We start from the raw sequence: 6,477 nt of genomic DNA, 5'->3' as shown, positions 1-6,477 counted from the left end.
AGAGGGAAAGGTCGTTTGTAGAGGCAGGTAGTTCTGCAGTTCTGCTATCTGAGCCTTCCCACTCATTGGCAGTAGACTTAGACGGAAACCCAGAGATTCACTGCAACCCCCGATGCCGGGTGACTATGGGGGCCATAGGTCTGCTGGACTCTATCATGATTACATTTAAAAACGATTGCGCAGACAGGAGATGGCTAGAGTGCTTATATACAACAAGCTAGGTTTGTGTAGGTGTATGGTGCTTGTAAGACGATGGCAGGACTAGCCTGGTCGTCCCGTTTGGATGAGACTAAGACCAGCAATCCTAGTATGGAGAGGGTAAGATGGTTCCAAGCATCACTTTATCACGCCAAGGTTAGGGGACGGGATATTCCCTAAGTTACCTGGGGGTATTGGGAGTGGCTAATACACTACCACCTGAGCCAGCCCTCCCTCTCGCCTGGTAGCTGAGTCACACAATATAGCGTAGTCAGAGCAGTGTACCTCTACCCTGCGGGGGTCGTGGGAGGGGCTATTACTCTTCGTACTTGAGCCCTGCCTCTCACTGGCAGCCGAGACACTCTTCCATTCTTGAGCAATCTATGAGCCATGACACCGTGGTAATATGTTAGAAGCGCCATCGCATAACTACTGTTCTTAGTCACATGACACCGTGGTAATATGTTAGAAGCGCCATCGCATAACTACTGTTCTTAGTCATAACATGTGAATAAAGATCAACTCATAACAACCAGTATAAAATATTAACCATAGAGCGACTTTGACTACTGACCCAATGAGACGGTGAGAAATGACGCTTACCTTACCGAAGGGGACGCTTGGTGAAGCTTGGTACCCCACACACACACACACTCGGGGTCATGCAGCGGTGGCCAGCATCCACCACAACGGCATCTCGGGGTGGTACTGTTGTGGCTATACCCGAGTCACAGCAAGGCTATCCCTCCCTTTGGTCTAGCCACTTCTCTCTCTCTCTCTCTGTTCTCTGAAGCATAGTTTAGCTTCCAGTCATTCTGTTACATAAATTCTTGACGGAACGACAGTGGCGTCCTTAAGGACTCTGTCCAATCAAAGATCTCTCTCTCTCTCTCTCTCTCTCTCTCTCTCTCTCTCTCTCTCTCTCTCTCTCTCTCTCTCTCTCGTGAGTATATATATATATATATATATATATATATATATATATATATATATATATATATATATATATATATATATATATATTCACTCTTACGCTGATGACTACACCCTGCAGTCTTCATTACTTTCTCCACTGACTCTTGAACTCATTCCTTTCTTAATTTGGACCTATCCAGGATCTACGAGTGGGAAACTGTACTACTACAATAACTACCCAAGTTTCTTTCTAAATCACAACTGTTTCTAGGTATCAAATTTAAAAACATTAATCCGCCCGGTAAAATATAAACATGTTAGGCATAACCATGATCGTGTCTCTTTAAAGTCATCTGGTTCAAAATCAAACTACTCTCAATAACTCTGAGTATTATATATATAATTCCCTCCAATTTCTTCAACTATGGACGACTGTTTCATTACGTAGCTTCCTGTCAAAAGCATTGCTCTATTTACATCCATGAACTGAAATTCTCTATGCACAGTATCTATCAATCTCTCTCTCTATCTATCTGATGATCATTCCCTCCCTGAACTCCCACCAAGGGAGTGGCAAGGGCAAAAGACTCATCACGCATCGTGCAATTCTCCCTCGCATACACCTTTCCACGCAATCTTAACACCATATCTCTCCCTCCAGTATTCCACTTTGTTTGCCCACGTCTACCCCTTTAATTGTACCCTCATATACTCTCTTCTTTTAAGGTCTATCCGTCTTGCATTCATTCCACATGCCCAATCCACCTTAGATTATTACTTTTCTCCCACTCTACCATTCTACAATACCCTCCCTTTGCATTCCTTGCCTTACCACATCTCTCATATTTTCATCTCGTCATACCACATGCTCCTCCCAGAATAATCAATACCCAAAGCCTAGATTCTTGATCTTTGTGACTCATTCCGAGGCCACGATTGGGAGGACTATGCTGTCCCTTAATCCTCTCTTCACTCCCATACTTACACCACCTCTACTCTTCGTTATTCTATCAAGGAACCCAGTGACACTTCTACGCCTGTACTGCTCTCTCTCTCTCTCTCCCTTATCTCTCCCTTCATATCACCAAATTTACCCAAGATAACTCCCAAGTGCTTAGAATCTCTCCTCTTTCAGTCTTTTCCTCCCCATATCTACAACACTGTTCTGTACACTTTCTTCTTTCACTTTATATGGCTTATTCAATCTACACTTTCACTGTTTCAAACAACATTACTTTTACTTTTACTCGCATCTACCTTCAATCGCCAACGCTTACACACATCAAAACACACACACACACACACACAACCTTCTGCAACGCCTCTTCACTCTCACCAGACGACATAGTATCCACAAACAGGTTTGTCACTCTCCATCATACCTCACCGCCACACTCCATCTCTACACTCTTTTCCCCTAGTTTTGCTTTCATCTCTCTTACCACTCCATCACAAAGCCCTGCCACAACGCAAGACTGATTAGGCCACATCTGCAACGTTCCCGATGAAGCAGAGTCCCCCCTCCTTTTCCCCAATTTAATGATCTGAAACAAATCAATACCCACCACAAATTTCAGACCATCAGGTCTACATTTCGAACGCTACTTGATCTCTTTATTTCTGATGTCTTCCACTACATATACACTATTTTAATTTCTTACGGCCATCTGGACCAATCCTTTCTCCATTATTCTTTAACTGGACACACCCGTCCACTAAATCCTCCTCGAAACAATTATGCTGCATTGGAGAGATCAGCATCGTATCCTCCTCCCTTGTGATCTAATCAATCTACGGATCACGCCAATATTTCACGGGCCACGCCAATACTGCACGCTGGTATGTCCGATAACAAATCGCACTGATGATGATGATGATGATGGATAGAGGAGAGAGGGTTGAATAAACAGAGATGGAGATAGGAGAAGGAACGTCATGAAAGGGAAAGAAAGTACAAGATTCACCAGGTAAAGTTATTTAGATTTGGAAGAGTCTAGCCAGGCTCTTAGCCTTACTGGGAAGGGTCTCTTCTTCATCTTTCGATTAAAAGGTTGGACGGCTCCAACAGGTCCTTGTGTGACTGAAGAACACTCATCTCTCTCTCTCTCTCTCTCTCTCTCTCTCTCTCTCTCTCTCTCTCTCTCTCTCTCTCTCTCTCTCTTTGGATTATTCGTCTTTTGGGCTAGGTTGGAGGGCTCCAACATGTTCTTGTGTGACTGTTGAAGTAATCCTCATCTTTCATTTCTTGTTTCATTGATGTAAGGTTTGTTCATTTTTCAGTTGCGAGGTTGGAAGGCTCCATCAGGTTCTTGTGTAACTGATGATGGAGTAATAGGCCTCATCTTTTTATTGAATAAATTGTTTCTGGTTCTTTGTCGGTTATTTTCGTAGGATTCCTAGGGGTGGCCAATTGTGTTCCCCATCTGTTGCCCGGTGAGGGTATTTGATGTGAGCAGTGTGCCTTGTCTTGGTTCTAGCGTTTCCCATAGTTCAACTGTTCTTCTATGCAGTCTTAGATTTAAAGGAATTGTGTTGGTAATATTATGTATTTGTTCTGTCGTCAGAGTATATGGGGATCTCTGGTTTATGGTCGGTGGCAGACCTTAATGCTTCATATTGTACGTTTTGAAGAATTTCCTCTGCCTCTTGCTTATTGTATTGTGTCGGACTGGGAGGATATTCTAATATAGAAAGAACCATGGCTTTCAACAGATGTGTCTTGATCTTTGTGCTTAAAGGTATGAATTCATTTAGTTTTGAGAGGACAGCAATTACCTAGTTCCATTTTTTCCCAAACATTTTTCGTGTCGCCGAGAATGCCTTACGTAAGTCCAAGGATGGCGTTACCCTTCTTCTGAAATCCTATTACTCTTGTTTGCAATCTTCAGTTCCTTATTCGTTCTTTGGGCAACAGGAATTACGGTGAATTTGGGGATGTTTGTTTATGTCTACCACTTAGTTTTTAAATCACTTCCACTTGTCTTGTCGCTATTCTATCATGCATGGTCTTTGATTTTCCCTGGTATCATATTACTTATGTAATATCGTCCACATAGCCTATGTTGATGTTACCTGATGTTGTTGTGGGTATATATCTGATGCATGTGATGCTCAAAGTTGGAGAAAGTACACTTCCTCGTGGAACTCCATCAAGTTCATTTGTAGTCTTAAGAAACGAGTTGATGTGAATTTGGTATTTCAAGCATAGTGTCAGGGAGATGGAGTTGACTTGGTTTATGTCTGAATCCATTATGCCAAACATTGTCGAAGGTTTTGCTGACGTCCGCCAGCACTAGGTGACAGTTATCATGAACGAGTTTTAATGCTATTGTTTCTGTTGCTATTTGCCAGGGGTTTCCTCTTTTCTGCTTGTCGGATTATTATGGAAGTTTCCATTTAATTAAGTGTATTCTGAATCTTCTGTTCAGAATTCTTTCGACTATTTTTGCCGGAATTTCTAAAAGAGAGATAGTCTGTCGTAGACAGGGATGAAATGGTGACTTGCCTTCTTTGAGATGTCTTCAATGACTGCGTTTTTCAATTTACTTGGGAAGTATCCCGAAGCAAAGGAATCGTTGAATATATATTTTGTTTTTTTCATTGCTGATGATGGTAGATTTAGCTGGATGTTTCAGTTAATCTTGCTTTCTCCAGGAGGTGTGTTCTTTATTATTCTCATCAATTTTGCTGTGGTTATTTTTGAGGTAATCAGACTATCTCCTGTTAATCTGTGGATGTCAAGTGTCTGACATGGAGTGATACTGTCAGTCTTATTTGGTAAATCTGTTTTATCCCTTTCTTCGTTAGCTTTGTCAAAATCTCGGTTTCGTTCTTCAGAGATGTTAAAAACTTTTACTCGTTCTTAGTAAAGCTTCTCCTTTTCCCTATCTTCATATATCTTGTTTCCCCTCTTCGTCCAAAAGGTAAGTGGATTCGGTTTGACAGCTGCCATAGTAGAGTTTTAGCTTTTCTAGAACTGAGCTGGAGATGTGAAGAAATCACCTAGTTCTGTCAAGTCTATTTTCCCATGTTGTTCTGGCCGCATCCTTTGTTATATATATATATATATATATATATATATATATATATATATATATATATATATATATATATATATATATATATATTTATATATATCAGCTGTGTCTGTAGTAGTTTATATCGCTGATAAAAGATCGTAACTTCAGCCAAGCTGACGTTGCATTGTATTTTAAGAATGTATAAGTCTTTAACATTTATCAGAATACCTCAAGCAGATTATAGTTGCAACAGTGTGCGGATTTTGGGGGATGTGGTCACACGTCGGACTTTGATTATTATATTTGTTAATTTCGTTTACAGTTTATATGGATGGGCGACGCGTGACATTAGCGACGAATCCAGTCAAGTCGGGTGTGTGAGGCACAGTATCTCTGGTCATTGGGTACCTCGGGTGCTTGTACTACAACGGACCTTGGCGGGTCCGCCGCTCAGAGAGTGGCAACACCACTAAGGTATGATACAAATGGAAAAACAAAGCCAGGATTACTGTTACCAGGACATTATCATACCTGTCTATTTCTCTGACCTTTACGGTAAAGAAGTTGAGACGCTCCACCAATCATCGTGGTTTTTATCACATATTTCTATGGGGCTACACTATATGTAATTAATGATTTTTGGGCAGAACTGTAGGTGTAAATGCTTAAAGGTACTGCATCAACATTTTCAACACTTAAAACTCTTTAACAACACGTATGTTGACATTGGTGACACACACCCACCCGCACCCGTGTCTTGGCCAATCAGGGAGGAGTTTTCCACAAGTCTTCCATGACGTCAGCCTCAGGTGCGAGAAAACAGTTGTGAACGATAGTCAATGACAAAGTGCATGATTTCAGCTAGTGATCTCAACTAAGTTGGGTTGATCGGTTTAAAATACGGTCACAAAACTAGCCAGTCATCATAAGGAAATGTTTGAGCATCTATTAGATAATAATCTTTCGTTTGTTTAGGATTGTAATAGGCGAAAAAATATGACATGGAACGAATTATTTCACAGTGTAGCCGGGATATCGGCAGACGGAGGGTATATAAAGGGCGACACAGCGCATCGATCAAGTTCGTTAAACAGTGTCTCTTCTCAGTGTGTGACCCTTTCGTTATTCCTATATTTATCTTCACATCGCAGGTAAAATACCTTTTCATGATTCCATAAAAAAAATGTGTCTGGAATAAGGAAGGGAAATGAATGGATAGTAAATGCACGTGGCGGCAACTGCTGTGTGTGTGCTTATTACACATAATACACACGTGGATGGAGTTTTTCAACCCGTCAGGCATCATCCTAACTTTCCTTTCAGTCATGTAACTTCTGGTCATTTT

At 41.3% G+C, this 6,477-nt stretch overlaps 1 protein-coding gene across 1 annotated transcript in view; it reads left to right on the top strand.

Moving 5' to 3' along the window:
* Window positions 1–6,165: 6,165 nt before the first annotated feature.
* The window catches only part of LOC139752876 (gamma-butyrobetaine dioxygenase-like), a 43,853-nt gene continuing 43,541 nt past the window's right edge, over window positions 6,166–6,477 (top strand). The window contains exon 1 of the mRNA XM_071668887.1: window positions 6,166–6,283. The gene's annotated coding sequence lies outside the window, so the exon portion shown is untranslated. The remainder of the gene's footprint in view (window positions 6,284–6,477) is intronic.

This window comes from Panulirus ornatus, chromosome 13, assembly GCF_036320965.1.
Source record: "Panulirus ornatus isolate Po-2019 chromosome 13, ASM3632096v1, whole genome shotgun sequence".
Taxonomy (NCBI): domain Eukaryota; kingdom Metazoa; phylum Arthropoda; class Malacostraca; order Decapoda; family Palinuridae; genus Panulirus; species Panulirus ornatus.
Note: the sequence above shows the minus strand (reverse complement) of the source record. Positions and strands in the feature narration are given on the sequence as shown.